The following is a 21,639-nucleotide window of genomic DNA, read 5'->3' on the forward strand; positions in this document are numbered from 1 at the left end:
ACGATCAGCGACCTCGCAGCAGGGGCCCGCTCGCTGCTACGTGTCACACGCAGCGACTTCGCTGGCGAGTTCGCTGATACGTCACAAAACTTGTGACGTTTCAGCGATCTGTCTGTGTGATGGGGGCTTTACTCTCATGAGATAGCAAAAATCTGCTGACTGATTCACTTTAACCATGAGGACTGTCAGGTTTCTGCAAGGCAATGTGCACACATTGAGTATTTAAGTTTTCTTTACCTCCAGTATTTGGAAGCCAAAACCAGGAATGAGTAAAAAAGTGCAGAAGTAATGCACGTGTTTCTGTTAGGCAAGTTCACATGATCAGTATTAGGTGTGATTTAAATGTGGCAGAATTTCTGCACCTATTATGTAAATTAGGTTACTTGCGTTTTTTCATTGCGTTGTTGTGTGCATTTTTTTATTGCGGTTTTGGCGCTGTGGTTCTTGTCTCTGTTCGGTGTCTTTCTTTAATTAAAGCCGCTTTATTTTTTAAACTTCCTGGTATTTGACTTTCACAAAACTTTACTAATATACTAAGGTGCCAATTACATACGTTTTTGATGCTTTGATGTTTCCGATACGCATGTGAGGTTTTTTTTTTTTACCTGCTGATTTTCCACATCTAGTGCAAGTCTATGGGGAAAATCTGCACAGAAAACTAGGTGTATCCGCAAGAGAAATTGACATGCTGCGGATTTGAAAATCGTTCTGCAGGTGAATTTACGCAGTGTAAAAAAGAATCGGAGTGGGCAGGAGATGTTTATTAATCCCATCCACTTTGCTGGAATTGTAAGATGCTGCGTTTTTGACTCGGTGACAACACTGTGTCAGAAAGTGACCAAATACTTATCGTGGGAACGGAACCTTATACTTTTCCTATTGTACCACTCCTGGTTCTGGCTTACAAATACTAAGAGAAAAACTCACCAAGTAATTACCGTGTCCACGTGGTCTAATGGTGGTAATTTTTTATGGGTCAGAATAGCTCAACCGATCATGTCGTTTTTGCCTAACATTAGTAATAAAAAAATAATTGCAGATGTAAACACATTCTAACAATTCCTGTTACAATAAGGAAGCCTAATTAACCTTGTTTATTTACTTTATGTATTGGACAGCAGAAGCCAAATGGCTGTGATTACTTTAGCTAGAAGATGTCAGTACTGATCTCCGTTTTAGGCAAAGTTCACACGACCATGTAAAAAAAAAAGAAAAAATACCAATATTTCATCCAGAAAAAAACCTGACGATTTTTCATCTAGAATGTAATCTAGATTCCATTCATTTTTATACATCCCTAATGTATAAGACCAAAAACAATTTCCTATTGTAATAGATGGAATGTAGTCTTAAAAATCGGACGCTAGGTTGATCCATACAGTATCCGTTTTATTTTCGTGAACCCATAGATCAAAATAGCGAATCTCTGGAATATGGAAGAGACTAATGCATGGTGCAATTCAGTTTAATAGGTCATAGTGTTGTCTGTTTTTCCACAGACCACAGTTACACTGACAATAAGGTCGCATCAATGTAGCCTTAAACATAACGGATACCTTTGGCATGCTGAAAATGATTTTTACATATATCTATAACTTGCAACTTTTTACACCAGAAGACTGATGTAACCGCAATACTAAATCCAATCAAGCATTCGTATTAAATAGGAAGTAGAAAAAGGATTTACCAAAGTTGGGAGTAAATGTGTGTGCACGTACGTTTTGTTGCTGAAAAATTCTTCGACTGATCATCAGACTGGGTTTATATTTATGCATATGCTGCAAAAAATCCATTTACTAATATCTCTGCTGCAAATTCTTCCACGTGCTTACATAACATTAGGCATCCCCTTTCTTTATTACATTTATTAAATGTGAAAAGATCAGTTTACATTGTTTCCTGATACTTTTAGCAATTCTGTGCCTTACTTTATTTTGCTGTTGTATTTTTTTTTGTGTACGTGTGTCTTGACAATCATTAGTAAGTAAAATGAATCATTTTTGTGTTTTTTGTTTTTTTTTGGGGGTTTTTTTTTTTGTATTGCCTGACAAAATATATATGTTTCTTGATTTAATTCTTTGCTTGTTGGGTTGTCATAGCTAGCTAAATTGCAATTTCACCGTATCTGCCTCTCAGGTTTACTTAATTGTTTTTCCTGGGCTTTCTGGAATGAAAAAAGTGTTTTGTTCATTTTTCTTGAAATATTTAATAAATATATAAACCAGTTGTTGGTTATCCTTATTCTGAAAAATGTAAAATCTCTCTGCAGGAAAATTAAATATGGAAAAGGAAACCTTTCTTTGGAATTCACTAATATGGCTGAACATTTCATAATTCAAGTAAGAGCTGTATTACGTAAAGAAAAAAAAAATTACCTCCTACCAAGATATGGTGTACGTAAACTGTCATGGCCGAAAATGTTGACACCCTTGAAATTGTTTCAGAAGATGAAGTATTTCTCCAAGAAAACTATGGCAGTTATACATGTTTTGCCATACACTTGTTTATTTCCTTTGTGTGTATTGGAACAACACAAAAAAGAGGGGAAAAAAGGTAAATTGGACATAGTTTAAAACAAGTCCCCAAAAATGGACAGGACAAAATTGTTGGCAACCTCTACTTAAAAATTTACTTTTGCTTTCGGGCAACCCTTTAAATCCCTATCTATTTGATGCTATAATCTAAGCTATGTCCACTATACTTGTATTAAAAATTCCCTACAGCTCCCTAACTACACTATCTACTATTTTAATTTTCATCTCATCAGATGGCAGTGACCGCAGCCTCTGTCTCCTCCCTGAAAGGTAGTGTCATCATGATGCTCACTTAAGGGGCTGGTCTGTGCCTGCTGTTCCTGCTCTGTCAATGCTTTGTCTGTCCCTCCCTGCTCTGTACACCCCCATTGGTGACATTACTGGTCTCCTGCATGCCAGTAACACACCGCTCTGTGATTACTGTTCTGAGCCCATATCAGAGCTTGGCTGTGCACTGTCTGGATTGCACAGGGCAGGGAGGGACAGACACAGCAGGCACAAACCAGCCCCTCAAATGAGCAGCATGATGACTTTATTTTAGGGAGGGGATAGATGCTGCAGTATATGCCACAGACTCTACCCCATGATGACAGCTCGTTTGAGTATCCCAGCATGCTTTGGGATTCCCAGCCGATTTATCTTCAGATATATGCAGTGTGTCAACCCATATCCTGTCCACCGCCATTAACTTGAGAACGGCTGCAGCTATAGGCAAAGAAGTGGGTTCTAGGTATAGTAAAGTAGCCATGTGCTACGCAATGAAACCACCTATAGCGCCACCTGGTGGAAAACAACGGAGTTAGCATTTTTATCTCGAAAACGGAATGAGATAGAGAAAAAAAGTGAATTACAAAGTTGTAGGGCATCATCAATTCAATACAAGTCGATTCATTTTGAATTGATGATGCCCTACAACTTTGATTCACTTTTTTTCTCTATTCCGTTCCGTTTTTGAGATGAAAATGCTAACTTCGTTGTTTTCAATCAGGTGGCGCTTTAAGTGGTTTCATTGCGTAGCGCATGGATACTTTACTATACCTAGACACCACTTCTATGCCTATAGCTGCCGCCGTTCTCAAGTTAATGGCGGTGGACAGGATATGGGTGGACACACTGTATATAAATATAGTAATTGGTGTAGTTAGGGAATAGTATGGAGTTTTTTAATAAAAGTGTATTCGAAAGAAACTTAGATTATAGCATCAAATAGGTAGGGATTATTTAAATGAAATTTACTTTTTTCTTTTGGACCAACCATGTAATATTTGGTTGAACACTCGTTGGATTAAATAACTGCAATCAATCGCTTCTTAATATCAATAACAAGCCTCTTACACCTCTCAACTGGAATTTTGGACCACTCTTGCAAAATGCTCCAGGTCTCTCATATGAAGACGCCTTCCTTCTCCCCAACAGCAATTTTAAGATCTCTCCACAGGTGTTCAATGGGATTAAGGTCCAGACTCATTGAAATTCAGAATTCTTTAGTGCTTTGTTTCCATCCATTTCTGGGTACTTCTTGAAGTATGTTTTGAGGTCATTGTACTGCTGGAAGACCTGTGATCTAGGACGCAAACCCAGCTTTCTGACACTGTGCACCACATTGCTACCCAAAATCCTTTGGTAATGTTCAGATTTCATAATTATTTGCACACAGTCAAGGCACCCAGTGCCAGAAGCAGCAAAACAACCCCAGAACATCTTTGAACCTCCACCATGTTTGACTGTAGTTACTTTTTTTTGTGCTTTTCTTTCTAAGCCTCATTCCATTTTTGGTAAATAGTACAATGATGTGCTTTACCAAAAAGCTCTATCTTGGTCTCATCTCTCCACATGATGCTATCCCAGAAAGATTTTACTTACTCTTGATCTTACATTTTGGCAAACCTCAGTCAAGCTTTTTTTTTTATATATATATCTGTGTCAGCAGTGAGGTCCTCCTGGGTCTCCTGCCATAACGTTTCATTTTATTCCAATGTTGACTGATAGTTCACACTGACACTGATGTACCGTGAACCTGCAGGACAGCTTGAATATCTTTGGAATTTGATTGTGACTATTTAACCACCATTTGGACTATATCCCGCGTTGCAACCTTTTTATTAATTTTTCTCTCGCATCATGGGAGATTAGCTACAGGGACATGGGTTGTAAACTTCTTGGTTATGTTGTGCACCATGGACAAAGGAACATCAAGATCTCTGGAGATGAACATATAACCTTGAGATTGTTGATATATTTAATCAATTATGGTTCTCAAGTCCTCACAGTTTTTTTTCTTCTCTTTCTGTTCTCCATGCTTAGTGTGGCATACACAGACACACAATGCAAACATTGTCAATTTCTTCCCTTTTTATCCCTAGTTTTTTTTGGTGGTGTTCCATTACATACAATGGAAATAAACGTGTATGACAAAACATATACGTGCAATCATTTTCTTGGAGAAGTACTTCATTTTCTGTAACAATTTTTAGGGTATCAAAACTTTCAGGCATGACTGTACGTCATGGAACAGTGAAGAAGTTTCTGCAACATGATGTAGAGGTACAGTGACTGTACAATCTGCTCCGGTAGCATGGTGTAACTATCAACCAAGCCCTTGTCATGGCCAAGGTGGATGCCAGCAATGATCCTGACGAGTCTTCAACTTCAGTCCTCAGGGTCCACAAATCAGGTGATAATTCAATTTCCTGTGTAAATACTATGGAAATACGGAAAACATGATCTGTTGACTGACCTTGAGGACATGCAGTTGAGGAACACTGATTTTAAAGGGAATCTGTCACCAGGTTTTTGCCACCTAATTTGAGAGCAGCATAACATAGGGACAGAGGTCCTGATTCCAGAGGTGTGTCACTTACTGGGCTGCTTAGTGTAGTTTTGATAATTTACTGCTGATTAAACAGTAATTTTATCATTTGAGGACTACTTGACCTGCTGCCAGGTAGTCTAGCATATTCATGAGCTCTGTATAACTGCTAGGTCTGCAGCAGAGAAAACCATTTATTTTATCAAAGTGACAGCAAGCAGCTCAGTTAGTGACACATCGCTGGAATCACGATCTCTCTCTACATTACGCTGCTCTCCGATGAGGTAGCAAAAACTTGGTGACAGATTTCCTTTAACTGATTTCATTCTGTATTCAAATTGAGCCTGCCTCTTTTATAGTGATGGTTTACTTAGTAACACTGTCTGAATTTTTTTTTATAGAGTCAAAAGCGCTCAGCAGAGAGCATAGGATAAATATGAATCGTCTCTTAAAAGGAATTAAAAAAAAAATATGCATCATAAAATGCTACCAATAAAATTTTGTGCTCGTCCCCAAAGAACACTCCCTCCACCAAGGTCCATAATTGTTCAACAGAAAAATGGGGAGTTTCCATGATGCTAGTAGCTCAAAGACTTTGGAGCATAACTTTAAAAAAGAAATTCTGAATATATAATATAAATTTAAATATATAGGTGTATATATTATAGTAAACAAAATACAGCAGCACTCTGTAAACTCTAAGATGTATGTAAACATTGAAAATATGACATTTGAACTGCATTATGCTACATAGTGTATAATTATAGAAATGAAGGTATGGTAATACATAAATTAGCCAATTCAAGAGAGACCATCAACCACGACTAGGCAACCTTTCTTTGATGGGAACCTAAACCTAATATTTATCAAACATGCCTCTCGGGTTGAAAGTGTACACATTTAAAGGGCAGGTACTATCCTGCATTACTTAAACACAACCTTAGGCTGATGGGAGGAGTGCTCAGTCAGAAAAGAAGACAGTCAAAACATACAATCGTATACTATGTTCCAAATATACATATAACCTTTTCTCTTCTGAATATTGCAGTATGGCAAAATTACAGTTATCATCCAAATGTATGGCATTGCTGTAGTTTATGAAGCACAAACTGGGCACAATATTTCTCTGAAACATCCACTGCATTCTTGCATTCTTGTTCTTATGTAATTCTCCTATCCAAAGTAGAAAAAACTGTACTCTGTCTTTCTGAACTTCCCGACATATGGCCTAACTGTACGTCATAATTGGGAAGGGGTTCCCACAAATTGACATACAGATACATATAGCGATTATGCTGGCGCATAAGCTGTGTCTGCATGCTCAATGCTCAGCTTAAGTCATAGCGAGCTTCGGTTATAACAGCCAAGTCCAGTGGCGGCATTGTCTCCAGCTGTTTAACACTAGAACTCCTGGACTCGTGACACCTATATAGAAATACATAGTGCAAAGTAGTCAAAAGGACTACCTCAGTAGTTCTAGTGTTAAAGCTCTAAAAGCCATGATCAAGGGCAATTGCTGCATTTAAAGCATTGTGATAGGGAGGTCGCTCCCCCTCTCAGCCAATTGTAACCCCTGTGACATGATTACAGCGAGTCGATTGTTGTCGTGGCAGCCGGAGGTCAAATATTGACCTTCGAGTCTGCCAGCTTTTGTGGCCTGTTAGACTATGCCATAAGCATGGTCTACAAAGCGTTCTGTCACACTGAGAGCTCTAATGTGTATTGAAATGTATTGGAACAGTGATCAGAGAAGTAGAAGTTGGAGTTCCATGGAGGACAAAGTAAAAAAACTATTTTTTTACTAATACAAAAAAAAGTAAAGAACAAAAAATTGTCAATAAATGCACATTTATGTAAAAAATGAAAAAAGTACACATTTGGTATCGCTGCATCTGGAACAACCTGATCTGTCGCACTATTTAAGCCCTTCAGTGATCACTATAAAAAAAAATAAAGTAAGGCTGCTTTCACACTACGTTTTTTTTAACATGCGTCATGAACGTTGTTTTGCTGCAAAAGCGGATCCTGCTTTTACAGCAAAAAAACGCATGCAAATGCATGTATTATTTTGCAGGATCCTGTCACTAAGTTTATGGGTGGGCATTGGAGTCATGTGATCGGGAGTGAGGGGAACTGAACGTGAAAGACTGGGAGCCGGCTTCTGACAGCTGCAGTAAGCTGTAACAAAGGTAAACATCGGGTAACTTGCTTGGATACCCGATATTTACATTGGTCACGAGCGTCTGTAGCTGCTAGGAGCCGGTTCCCTGCATACGTAACCAAGATAAACATCGGGTAACTAAGACCGCAGTTACCCGATGTTTACCTTGGTTACGAGCGTCCTCCGCTCTCAGGCGGGGGAGAGTGGAGGGAGGGGGAGGGGGAGGGAGGGAAGTGGAGAGAGAGGAAGGGGGAGGGAGGGAGGTGGAGAGAGAGGGAGGGGGAGGGAGGGAGGTGGAGCGAGAGGGAGGGGGAGGGGGAGGGAGGGAGGTGGAGAGAGAGGGAGGTGGAGGGAGGGAGGTGGAGAGAGAGGGAGAGGGAGGGGGAAGGAGGGAGTTAGGTGGAGAGGGAGGTGGAGAGAGGGACTGATCACCCGAGGCTGGTTTCTGTGTATGCTCAGTAGAGCAAGCAGGATCCTGTCTATCAGCATGCTAGCGTTCACATGCGTTTGCGTGCAGTTTAGTCAGGATCCAGCCATTTGCAGTATTTGGACGCAGCTCTAAAACGCTACAAGTAGCGTTTTTGAAAAATGTTAAAAAACTGCAACTCGCTGGATCCTCACTACAAGGCACGCAAACGCAGGTGAACGCATGTTGACGCGGGTCCATTGCAAATGCATTGAAATGAAAACGCATTTGCACTGGATCAGTTTTTGCGTTAAAAAAACGTTCAGGACGCATGTTAAAAAAAAGTAGTGTGAAAGGCAGCCTTAGCAAAAACTGTTTTTTTCATCTTGCAGCCAAACAGAATGTAGAGTAAAACATGATAGAAAAGTCAGTTGTAAATGGTATCCCTGACAATGTTATCTTGTCTTGCCAAATCTACAGTTCTCAATAAGGCAAAGAAAAACAAATTTTTTTTTCTATAACATTTTTAGCATGTAAAAGCAGAAAATACTTTCTAAATGTGGTATTACTGTACTCGTACTGACCCAAAATATAAAGCTGTCTTATCAGTTTTACAACATGATGAATGGTGTGAAAACCAGCAAAAAAACAAACACTATTCCTGAATTGCTGATTTTTGCTAATTCTGCCTCACAAATATCAAAATATAAAGTGATCAAAAATGTTCTGACCAAAAATAGTAACAATAAACTCCAAAAACAAGCTCTCACATGATTGTCGGCAGAAAAATAGGAAAATTCTAGTTCTCAAAATATTGTGATGCAAAAACTTTTTCTGCAAAAAAACCTTTTTTTAAATTTTTGTTTATACAATGTGGTGTTTTTTAGAGGACGTCTAACAAAATAGGTTTTGCAAGTTTAGTTGGAAATAGGAAAATTATTGCTAAAATTTTAACCCTTCCTAACGAAAAAAAAACACAGGTTAAACAATGATGCTGACATAAAGTAGACATGTGGTATGGCTGTTTTGAGGGCATAAAAATTAAAACAAATTGAAAACTTTTATACATTTTTGTTACATTTTATGTATTTTCATAAATAAATGCAAGTTATATCCATCTAACATGAAGCACAGTATGTCATGAAAAAACTATCCCAGAATCACTGGGATTCGTTGAAGCTTTCCAGAGTTATTTCCACAAAGTGACAGAGCTTGGTCAGGAAGGTGATAACAGGTTTTGGCGGAAAGGGGTTTAATGTATGTGCTGAAAAACCACACTATGAGGCCCGTTTCACACGTCAGGGAAAAACACTGACGTTTTTCACTGGCGTGTAAAACACGCACATGTCCCTCCGTGTGCCGTGAATCACGGCACACGTGGGTTGTCTAAGTGCAATCTGGGCTCCGTTCTCCGTGGCCCGTGATTGCACTTAGAGATTAACTCACCTGTGCGCGCTCCCGCTGTCCATGGTGCTGATCGCTCCCGCGGTGCAGCATCCGGCCGGTGCTGACCCCCGCAGCAGCTGCTTCCGGGTCGGCTGTGTCGTGCATCATGAATATGCGCGACAGTAATGAGCCGGTTCAGAAGCAGCAAGCAGAACGGGCTGCAGAGGACATCGCTAGAGCCGTGTGAGTAAAAATAATTTTTATTTTAAAAGCACGTTTTTTTCTGGCACGTGTTTCACGGACCACACCACTGCGTGGTCCGTGGGACATCAGTGATGCCAGAAAAAAACGGACATGTCTCCGTGCGGCAATCACGGACATGCGGGTACGCCGCACGGAGACACGTGCAGTGAAAAAAATCACTGACGTGTGAGCAGACCCATTCATTATAATGGGTCTGCGTATGTCAGTGATTCTGGTACGTTTAAACAAAAGCACAAACGTACCAGAATCATTGACGTGTGAAAGGGGCCTGATACAGGTTCTCAAACCACTGATGCGTTTTGGAAATGAGCTTCCTTGTTCATGAGCTATCGATGGGGAGTGTATGTTTCGGAATTGAACTTCCCTATGTCGCATAGGGTAACATGGGGAGTGTCTGTACTTGCTAAAACCTGCGTATTTATCTAGAAAATCCATATAAATCTGCAGGCTTTCCGCGACGGTATGTTGTCTCGTGGGCACTTAGCCTTAGGGATTTGATGCCTGTGGGCTGTTCCAGCAGAATCTGCTTACCAAAAGGTGGTGCCTTCCTCCCAAGCCCTGACTTGTGCTCAAGCAGTAATTTCTTATTGCATAAAAGGTATTGGCGTGTTTGAGAGAAATTGTGCAACAAATTGCGGAGTCCATTTTACCCTATTAAACCTTGTGAAAACTAAAGGTTTGGGGCTGAAGTAACATTTTAGTAGATACCTGCCTGCAAATTTACATATTCTTCATTTTCTCAGTTATGCTACTGGCATTAACAGTCACATAGACCTGTTTACAATTGTTTTTACATTCTCTATGCAGTTGTGTAAGTGGTTTGGTAGGCTATCTTCTGATAGTTTCCCTTTGGCTCCTTACCATAAAATGACATACATGTAAGGGTGGAAACAGATCTATGTGAGTAAAATCGGTCCGACTGGGCTGAAAAAAACTCGGCTGATTTTAGTTCACGTTAGGTCCGAGTGCAACGCAAGTGCGATGCTTTTTCTGAATAAATTAATGCTTTTACTAGCGTGTGTAATGCGTATTTTTTACTATGTCATCAGCCATTCAGCACTGCTACATGGCCGCTGACAGCAGACACAGACAGTGATGCAGCAGAGCTTAATGGCAGATGACAGCAGACACAGACAGAGCCGCACTGTCAGAATGAACTCGGGTGAACTTCACCCGACTTCATTGTCATGCTGCGGCTCTGTCTGTGCCGCGTCCTGATTAGCGGTCACCTGTGAAGGACTCACCGGTGACCGCTAATCCCCTGAGTAACTGAATTGAGCAGCCCTCTCTCATACTCACCGTTCCCCGATCCCCAGCGCGGCGCTGCACGGCGTTCACACTGCTGCGGCGGCTTTTACTATTTTGAAAAAGCCGGCCGCTCATTAAACAATCTCATATTCCCTGCTTTCCCCGCCCACAGGCGCCTATGATTGGTTGCAGTGAGACACGCCTCCACGCTGTGTGACAGGTGTCTCACTGCAACCAATCACAGCAGCCGGTGGGCGGATCTATACTGTGCAGTGAAATAAATAAATAAATTAAAAAAATGGCGTGCGGTCCCCCCCCAATTTTAATACCAGCCAGATACAGCCATACGGCTGAAGGCTGGTATTCTCAGGATGGGGAGCTCCACGTTATGGGGAGCCCCCCAGCCTAGCAATATCAGTCAGCAGCCGCCCAGAATTGCCGCATACATTAGATGCGACAGTTCTGGGACTGTACCCGACTCTCCCTGATTTGCCCTGGTGCGTTGGCAAATCGGGGTAATAAGGAGTTAATGGCAGCCCATAGCTGCCACTAAATCCTAGATTAATCATGTCAGGCGTCTATGAGATACCTTCCATGATTAATCTGTAAGTTACGGCAAATAAACACACACACACACCTGAAAAAATCATTTATTAGAAATTAAAAACACTAATAAATTCCCTGGTTCAGCAATTTAATAAGCCCCAAAAAGCCCTCCATGTCCGGCGTAATCCACGGACCTCCAGCGTCGCTTCCAGCTCTGCTGCATGCAGGTGACAGGAGCAGCAGAATACACCGCCGCCCCTGTCAGCTCCACGCAGCAAATGAGGTGAGTAGCGCGATCAGCTGAGCTGTCACTGAGGTTACCCGCTGTCACTGGATCCAGCGGTGACCGCGATTAACCTCAGTGACCGCTCAGCTGATCGCGCTACTCACCTCAGTTGCTGCGTGGAGCTGACAGGAGCGGCGGTGTATTCTGCTGCTCCTGTCACCTGCATGCAGCAGAGCTGGAAACAACGCTGGAGGTCCGTGGATTACGCCGGACATGGAGGGCTTTTTGGGGCTTATTAAATTGCTGAACCAGGGAATTTGTTAGTGTTTTTAATTTCTAATAAATGATTTTTTCGTGTGTGTGTGTGTGTGTTTTTTTACTGTCACTTACAGATTAATCATGGAAGGTTTCTCGGGGAGATGCCTGACATGATTAATCTAGGATTTAGTGGCAGCTATGGGCTGCCATTAACTCCTTATTACCCCGATTTGCCAACGCACCAGGGCAAATCGGGAAGAGCCGGGTACAGTCCCAGAACTGTCGCATCTAATGTATGCGGCAATTCTGGGCAGCTGCTGACTGATATTGTTAGGCTGGGGGGCTCCCCATAACGTGGAGCTCCCCATCCTGAGAATACCAGCCTTCACCCGTATGGCTGTATCTGGCTGGTATTAAAATTGGGGGGGGACCGCACGCCATTTTTTTAATTATTTATTTATTTCACTGCACAGTATAGACCCGCCCACTGGCTGCTGTGATTGGTTGCAGTGAGACACCTGTCACTCAGCGTGGAGGCGTGTCTCACTGCAACCAATCATAGGCGCCTGTGGGCGGGGAAAGAAGGGAATACGAGATTGTTTAATGAGCGGCCGACTTTTTCAAAATAGTAAAAGCCGCCACAGCAGTGTGAACGCCGTGCAGCGCCGCGCCGGTGTAGGGGATCGGTGAGTATGAGAGAGGGGGGGAGAGGGATAGACCGACATGGACAGAGAGAGAGGGACAGAGATAGTGATCGACTGACAGACCGACAGAGAGATAGTGACCGACGCACAGAGAATAGAGTCCGAAAGGGAGACACAGACTGACAGAGAATAGTGATTGACAGACATTGTGAGACATCACTCGTTTCCAGATTTTTAGGAAACATGCGAGAAATGTATTTAGAAAATCGCATGTCACTAGGATGGTGTGAGTGCCGTCCCGTGACATCCGATTATTTACACGCTCCCATAGACTTGCATTGGAGAGACTCGCAGTAGAAACTCGCAAAAAAGCAGCATGCTGCGATTTTTTTCTCAGTCCAATTTGGACTGAGAAAAAAATCGCAGATGAGAGCTGAATCATTCACTAACGTGTCCGAGTGCAATGCGAGATTTTCTCGCATTGCTCTACTGCGAGAAACTCGCAAGTGAGAAGCAGCCCTAAGTCAGCGCTGAAGTCACGGAATGTGGAGGAGGATCAGGAGCGGAGCTTCTTCAACTAGTGGTAAAAGGCGACCATGGCCATGTGCACACGCAGAAAATGTTTTCACAAAAAATTGCACCTTGTGGCAAGAAAAAACACCAGAAATGCAACAAAAAAAATCCATGCATTCTTGAGGCGTTTTGTATTGTCCCAAGTGGGGTTTCTTTTTGTGAAATCAATGGCTGGACAGAAGACAAAAACGCACAAATAATTGACATGCTGCAGTTTTTTGTGCACCAAAAACTGCAAGGAAAATGAAAATCACTATGCGCACAGCATTTCTGAATTTTCATCATAGACTTTGCTGAAGAAGGAAAGACATGCAGCTTTGGGCAACAAACTGCACCAGAAAACGCAGCGTGCGCATACAGCCTGGGTTGCAAATCCGGCATTTCTCTCTAACCGCATTGGACAGAGTTTAGCTCCAATTGATGCTGTTAACCATTTAGGTAATTGCCCAAATATCTGACAATTGGCATTTAAATGAAATCCGTTACCTAGTTTTTGTGCCCCATCTGAAAGCAGCATAATGTAGAGACCGAGACCCTGTTTCCAGCGATGTCACTTACTGAGCTGTTTGCTGTCATTTTGATAAAATAAATGTGTTCTCTGTTGCAGATCTAGCAGTTATACAGAGCTCATGAATATGCTGGACTACCTGGCAGCGGGCAGAGTAGTCCTCTAATGATAATCTACTGCTGATTAAACAGTCATTTTATCAAAACTACACTAAGCAGTTCACTAAGTGACACATCGCTGGAATCAGGATCTCTGCCCCTACGTTATGCTGATCTCAGATTAGGTAGCAAAAACAAGTGACTGATTCCCTTTAAATGTAACAGTTCCAGATATAGGTGCACAGTGGTTTCCGTCAGCCCTCTGCAACGCTATCTCAGGGCACCAATGGGTTACGTTGGCAGCCGGGATCCTGTTAAGGCTTTCATTCCTGCTATCTCTGTTTTCCTGCAAAGCTAAACCCAAGGCTCATCTTTTATAAGAAACTGCAATTTTCACTATATACTCAATACTACAGTACTTCAGTATATATATTCGAAAATATCAGACGTAAAAAAACTAAAAATATAAATCGATTTTCCAAAATAAAACTAAAGAAATTAAAAATACAATAAAACCCCCACATTTGGTATTGCTGTTTACGTAAATGTCTATTCTATGAAAATCTAAAATTAATTTATACCCATCACATTATGGGTGTCAGGTCCGAGCATTCCTACATGGACAGTGGTCATCTCAGAAAGACCCCCATGGACAAATAAATAATATACACCTGCCCATATGAGTCAAAATACCATAAAATAAAATATATATATTTTTATTAGTAGAAATATTAATTACAATTAAAAACGGTGGAGGAGCAAAATATTCAATTATAGAAAGGGAAATTCAAAAGGCAGTATGTGCAAATATAAATACCAGCGGGACTGCTATAAATAGGTAAAAAAATACAAAAAATTAATTAAATCATTTGAAATATCAATAAATGCATAGCCTGAAAAACCTTAATGTAATACAACATATTTCCCATAAATATTTCTTTTAAACATCCATCAAAAAATAAAGTGCATAGTGCTCTAAAGTGTGAGTGCTGAAATTGAAATACATGGTATACGGGATAAATTAAATGTGCATTACCTATATGCAGAGTTTGTGGAATTTGCCTGCCTGCTGCCCAAACAGTGTCCTGGAAAGTGGATTGGTCATCGTGGGCCAGTTGAATGGCCACCGAGGTCTCCCAATCTGCCCCCCCCCCCCCCCCCCGAGACTTTTATCTTTGGGGTCATCTGAAGGCAATTGTGTATGCTGTGAAGATACAAGATGTGCAGCATCTGAAACAACAGATACGGAAAGCCTGTGCTAGAATTTCTTCTGCGGTGTTGCTATCAGTGTGTGAAGAGTAGGAGAAGAGGGTTGCATTGACAATTCAACACAATGGGCAGTACTTTGAACACATTTTATAAGTGGTCATCAAATTGTATATAACTAATCAATGAATAAAGCTACGTTAAAACCAAGCGCACCATTGTTTTTTCTTGTGAAAATTCTCAATACGTTTGATGTGTTACATGACCCTCTTCCCATTGGAAAACATAAAGTTGGATCCAAAATGGCCGACTTCAAAATGGCCGACATGGTCACTACCCATATTGAAAAGTTTCCCCCCTCACACATATACTAATGAGCCACAAACGGGAAGTTGATATCACCAACCATTCCCATTTTATTTAGGTGTATCCATATCAATGGCCCACCCTGTAATATATATACTGCTCAAAAAAATAAAGGGAACACTTAAACAACACAATGGTATTTTAGTGTTCCCTTTATTTTTTTGAGCAGTATACACTGTGTGCAGAATTATTAGGCAAGTTGTGTTTTAGAGGATTTTTTTTCATTATTGTTCCCAATCAACCCAAAAGACTCATAAATATCAAAGCTTCATATTTTTGGCAGTTGGAGTGGGTTTTTTTTAGATTTTGCTATCTTAGGAGGATATCTGTTTGTGCAGGTAACTATTACTGTGCAGAATTATTAGGCAACTTAATAAAAACTAAATATATTTCCATCTCACTTGTTTATTTTCACCAGGTAAACCAATATAACTGCACAAAATTTAGAAATAAACACTTCTGACATGCAAAAACAAAACCCCAAAAAATTAGTGACCAATATAGCCACCTTTCTTTCTGATGACACTCAACAGCCTACCATCCATAGATTTTGTCAGTTGCTTGATCTGTTTACGGTCAACATTGCGTGCAGCAGCCACCACAGCCTCCCAAACACTCCCGAACACTGTTCCAAGAGGTGTACTGTTTCCCTCCCTGTAGATCTCACATTTTATGAGGGACCACAGGTTCTCTATGGGGTTCAGATCAGGCGAACAAGGGGGCCATGTCATTATTTTTTCATCTTTTAGACCTTTACTGGCCAGCCACACTGTGGAGTAGTTGGATGCATGTGATGGAGCTTTGTCCTGCATGAAAATCATTATTTTCTTGAACACTTCTTCCTGTACCACTGAGAAAGAAGTTGTCTTCCAGAAACTGGCAGTAGGTCTGGGAGTTGAGCTTCACTCCATCCTCAACCCGAAAAGGTCCCACAAGTTCATCTTTGATGATACCAGCCCATACCAGTACCCCACTTCCACCTTTCTGGCATCTGAGACGGAGTGGAGCTCTCTGCCCTTTACTGATCCAGTCTCTGGCCCATCAAGAGTCACTCTCATTTCATCAGTCCATAAAACCTTTGAAAATCAGTCTTAAGATATTTCTTGGTCCAGTCTTGACGCTTTATCTTATGTTTCTTGTTCAAAGGTGGTCATTTTTCAGCCTTCCTTACCTTGGCCATGTCCCTGAGTATGGCATACCTTGTACTTTTTGATACTGCAGTAACGTTGCAGCTCTGAAATATGGCCAAACTGTTGGCAAATGGCATCTTGGCAGCTTCATGCTTGATTTTTCTCAATTCATGGTCAGTTATTTTGCCCAACACGCTTCTTGCGACCCTGTTGGCTATTTGCCATGAAACGCTTGATTGTTCGGTGATCACGCTTCAAAAGTTTGGCAATTTCAAGACTGCTGCATCCCTCTTCAAGACATCCCACAATTTTGGACTTTTCAGAGCCCCTCAAATCTCTCTTCTGACCCATTTTGCCAAAGGAAAGGAAGTTGCCTAATAATTAAGCACACCTTATATAGGGTGTTGATGTCATTACACCGCACCCCTCCTCATTACAGAGATGCACATCACATGATTTACTTAATTGGTAGTTGGCTCTCATGGCTATACAGCTTGGAGTAGGACAACATGTATAAAAAGTATCATGTGAGAAAAATACTCATTTGCCTAATAATTCTGCACACCATATATATATATATATATATATATATATATATATATAAATATATATCAATTGAAAAATAAAAAGTTATGGCTTTTGGAAAAAGGCAAGGGAGAAATGTGTAAGAACAAAAATGGTCTGTGAATGCAATGGGTTAACGTAATATTTCTGAATGTGTCTATGCATTCACGTGCATGTAATATTAGCATAGATTTAATTGAGTTACGTACTCATGTGGAGAAAAAAATCCTATGTTATATTTTTGTATTTAAACATGCTTTATTTTGAGAATGTTGGTTATTGTAATTTTTTTATTAAATTACTGCCACGTAATTTGATTTTAGTTTTTCGCTCTGATCTACAATGTACAACTTTTTAAAGAATAACAGGAAGCTTCTAGAGATGTTCCAGGCGTAGTAGATGCCGCGCTGTGAAATCAACCACCTGAAGTCTTTATAATCACTTGTACACTTGGTAAATTATATGTCCGTGGTTACCCATAAAACATCACGACTAGCTGTAATCATCCCGCAGCAGTATATGCAGCTGTTCGGGGTATAATTAGCTTTGTAATCCAATGGACTTGTTGATTGACTTCAGTCAAGATTAGTATGTCAATTATTCTAAATTATTTTCTGTGTTGCTTTTCAGTCTAGAAACAATAAACCACTTGTCTTCTTGGATTCTGACTAATGTGATAAAATGATTTTAATGTGCAAGATATTTAACCCCTTCGTATTCATTACCATTCTGCCATTGATACTGTTATTACATGACCCCTCCTTCAAATTAGTTAGGCTGTATAATAAAGTAACTCTGAAAGGCGGTATTTCAAAGATATTGTTATTTGGCGTAGCTGTGGTTTTGACTTACGTTTTTGCAGACTGTCGAATTGTGGCAGTGTGTAAGATGTACACTGTCAGGATTTCTCTGTATTTCCAGAAAGACTGGACAGTCACATGAACATTAGTATATGATTTATGTTCTACTGGTCACATGCCAACTCGATTGTAATCTACTTCTCTGATTCTTTTGAGCCCAGAATAATTCTTTAACAATGTTATAGAATTGCTTAAAGGGACACTGTCAGCACTGAATTCAGGTATTTAAATTCTCCTTTCCACCTTCTTGTTCTCCCTCTACAGTTAGGTCCAGAAATATTTGGACAGTGACACAATTTTCGTGAGTTGGGCTCCGCATGCCACCACATTGGATTTGAAATGAAACCTCTACAACAGAATTCAAGTGCAGATTGTAACGTTTAATTTGAAAGTTTGAACAAAAATATCTGATAGAAATTGTAGGAATTGTACACATTTCTTTACAAACACTCCACATTTTAGGAGGTCAAAAGTAATTGGACAAATAAACCAAACCCAAACAAAATATTTTTATTTTCAATATTTTGTTGCGAATCCTTTGGAGGCAATCACTGCCTTAAGTCTGGAACCCATGGACATCACCAAACGCTGGGTTTCCTCCTTCCTAATGCTTTGCCAGGCCTTTACAGCCGCAGCCTTCAGGTCTTGCTTGTTTGTGGGTCTTTCTGTCTTAAGTCTGGATTTGAGCAAGTGAAATGCATGCTCAATTGGGTTAAGATCTGGTGATTGACTTGGCCATTGCAGAAGGTTCCACTTTTTTGGACTCATGAACTCCTGGGTAGCTTTGGCTGTATGCTTGGGGTCATTGTCCATCTGTACTATGAAGCGCCGTCCGATCAACTTTGCGGCATTTGGCTGAATCTGGGCTGAAAGTATATCCCGGTACACTTCAGAATTCATCCGGCTACTCTTGTCTGCTGTTATGTCATCAATAAACACAAGTGACCCAGTGCCATCACGTTGCCTCCACCATGTTTTACAGAGGATGTGGTGTGCCTTGGATCATGTGCCGTTCCCTTTCTTCTCCAAACTTTTTTCTTCCCATCATTCTGGTACAGGTTGATCTTTGTCTCATCTGTCCATAGAATACTTTTCCAGAACTGAGCTGGCTTCATGAGGTGTTTTTCAGCAAATTTAACTCTGGCCTGTCTATTTTTGGAATTGATGAATGGTTTGCATCTAGATGTGAACCCTTTGTATTTACTTTCATGGAGTCTTCTCTTTACTGTTGACTTAGAGACAGATACACCTACTTCACTGAGAGTGTTCTGGACTTCAGTTGATGTTGTGAACGGGTTCTTCTTCACCAAAGAAAGTATGCGGCGATCATCCACCACTGTTGTCATCCGTGGACGCCCAGGCCTTTTTGAGTTCCCAAGCTCACCAGTCAATTCCTTTTTTCTCAGAATGTACCCGACTGTTGATTTTGCTACTCCAAGCATGTCTGCTATCTCTCTGATGGATTTTTTCTTTTTTTTCAGCCTCAGGATGTTCTGCTTCACCTCAATTGAGAGTTCCTTAGACCGCATGTTGTCTGGTCACAGCAACAGCTTCCAAATGCAAAACCACACACCTGTAATCAACCCCAGACCTTTTAACTACTTCATTGATTACAGGTTAACGAGGGAGATGCCTTCAGAGTTAATTGCAGCCCTTAGAGTCCCTTGTCCAATTACTTTTGGTCCCTTGAAAAAGAGGAGGCTATGCATTACAGAGCTATGATTCCTAAACCCTTTCTCCGATTTGGATGTGAAAACTCTCATATTGCAGCTGGGAGTGTGCACTTTCAGCCCATATTATATATATAATTGTATTTCTGAACATGTTTTTGTAAACAGCTAAAATAACAAAACTTGTGTCACTGTCCAAATATTTCTGGACCTAACTGTATCTCCACCCTCCACTCTTCTTTGATTGACGGCTCTGGCTTCATTAAGCCAAAGATGTGCGAAGATAGATGGAAAACAAGCAGGTGAGAAGTTGCAGTTAAATGTTTGGGCAGGCTTGGTCTGAACAGTCAGTGCTGACAGGGTTCCTTTAAAACTTACCTTCAGTATGAAAGTAACATTTTTCTGCCATGTTGCCTTATGTATGACAATATGGCCCTACATTATCCGTATCATGCTAAAAATCTTGTACTGTTGAGCAGACAATATCCAGTGCTGTGTGGACTATCGGGCAAGTCATCCACAGCAATGGCAGAGGGGCTTGCTTAGCAGTCTTGAAGCAGGTGCATACTATGTAATAGCAATTTTCTGATGTATGCAGCAGTGTAGTGGACATGTTGTTAGAAAGCTATTTAGATGCATGCTATAGAAGGGGGACATCTGATGACCACTGTCACCAGATCAGACAATTTACTCTGTATACATCATGGAAAATATTACATAGCCCTGATGAACACTCAGCATTCTATGAGTCAAACTACACAGTCAGATTTTATGACCCACGTGTATTCAGTCTGCATAGTCTGTTTGCACCCACCTAGTGTCAAGGTTGCACTGTTCGATACCAAGATGTCATGTACGAGGCAAAATCAGAAAGCAAGCAGATGGTCAAAATGCATATTGAGGTCATAAAACAGGATAAATCAGGAAAACACCAGAAGAGCAAGGACTCGAGCTATCGACCAGATAAGCAGAACGTATTGACTGGCAGTGGAACACAGGGCTGAAAGAGACTATATCAGCAGGGAATGACTGTTCAAACCAAGCACAGGAGCTCAGTGCATCATGGTGGGGCTCATTATTTGAATACACCTTTCCACCTGTTGGTTTCCCCTCTTTCTCCGCCCTCCTCTCTTCTTTGATTTACGGCTCTAGATTTATAGAGCCAGAGAAGAGAAGTGATTGAAGAAAAGCAAGCAAGTGGGAAAATGGATTTAAATGTTTGGCCCCACCGTGAAGCACTGTATGCCTGTACTTATCTTGGACAGTCATTCTATGCTGACAAAGTCCCTTTAAGAGGTTTAAATAGCCAACAGCTTCACCCAGAGTCCTCAGGAAAGAGTGATCATTACTAAATAAGAATTAACCCCTTAGCTCACATATGGGGTTTTCAGCATCAGAAGTCCCAGGAACAAACAGTACTGCTGCTGTCTCACATTACCTACAAACAAAGGCTGGTAGCCAGACAGCAAGTAAATTGGAAAATGAGGGTCTGGAACAAGCACAGATATTATATTTAGTTTGATTGACAGGATCTTTTCACTGTTGTCCCCACTATGTTTTCAGAATTCTGGTACCTGCTTAATAGAAATTACAGTCACTTCAGGTGCACATGTTCAGTATTTGGTGAGAATTTTACCTCGGTATTTGTAAGACAACACCAGGAGTGGATAAAAAAATGTGACGGTTCAGTTAAAGGAACAGTGCAACAATGTTACTGTTATGTATGGCACAAAAACTTGCATATATTGTATTAAAATCTAAAATCTGCAAAAGGTTATGTCTGCCCATAGGTCTAATGTTCTGGTGCACAGGCAATCCAAAAAACAAGCTAAATGTATTAATAAATCTATATATTTGGCACACTATTGGCTCCCTACTATAGTACAAAACATCAGTTTTGATAAGTTCTATGGTAGACTATGGTAAACTTGTGCAGACTTCAGGATGGTCTTTGCTCTCAATCATGGTACTAGGGGCAAGAAAAGAGAAGTGAAAATGAATAGTAATAAAGTACCAGCCTGCGGAATCACCCTTTTAGGGCTCGCTCACATCACTGTATTAATCGGATGAGTGCTCTCCAATTTTTCACCGGATAACAGCGCACCCATATTCTTCATAGTATTCCAAAATTTTTGGTTATCAATAGAGTGAAAGGCTTTGTTCTAATCGATGAAGCAAAAAT

This window comes from Anomaloglossus baeobatrachus, chromosome 4, assembly GCF_048569485.1.
Source record: "Anomaloglossus baeobatrachus isolate aAnoBae1 chromosome 4, aAnoBae1.hap1, whole genome shotgun sequence".
Taxonomy (NCBI): domain Eukaryota; kingdom Metazoa; phylum Chordata; class Amphibia; order Anura; family Aromobatidae; genus Anomaloglossus; species Anomaloglossus baeobatrachus.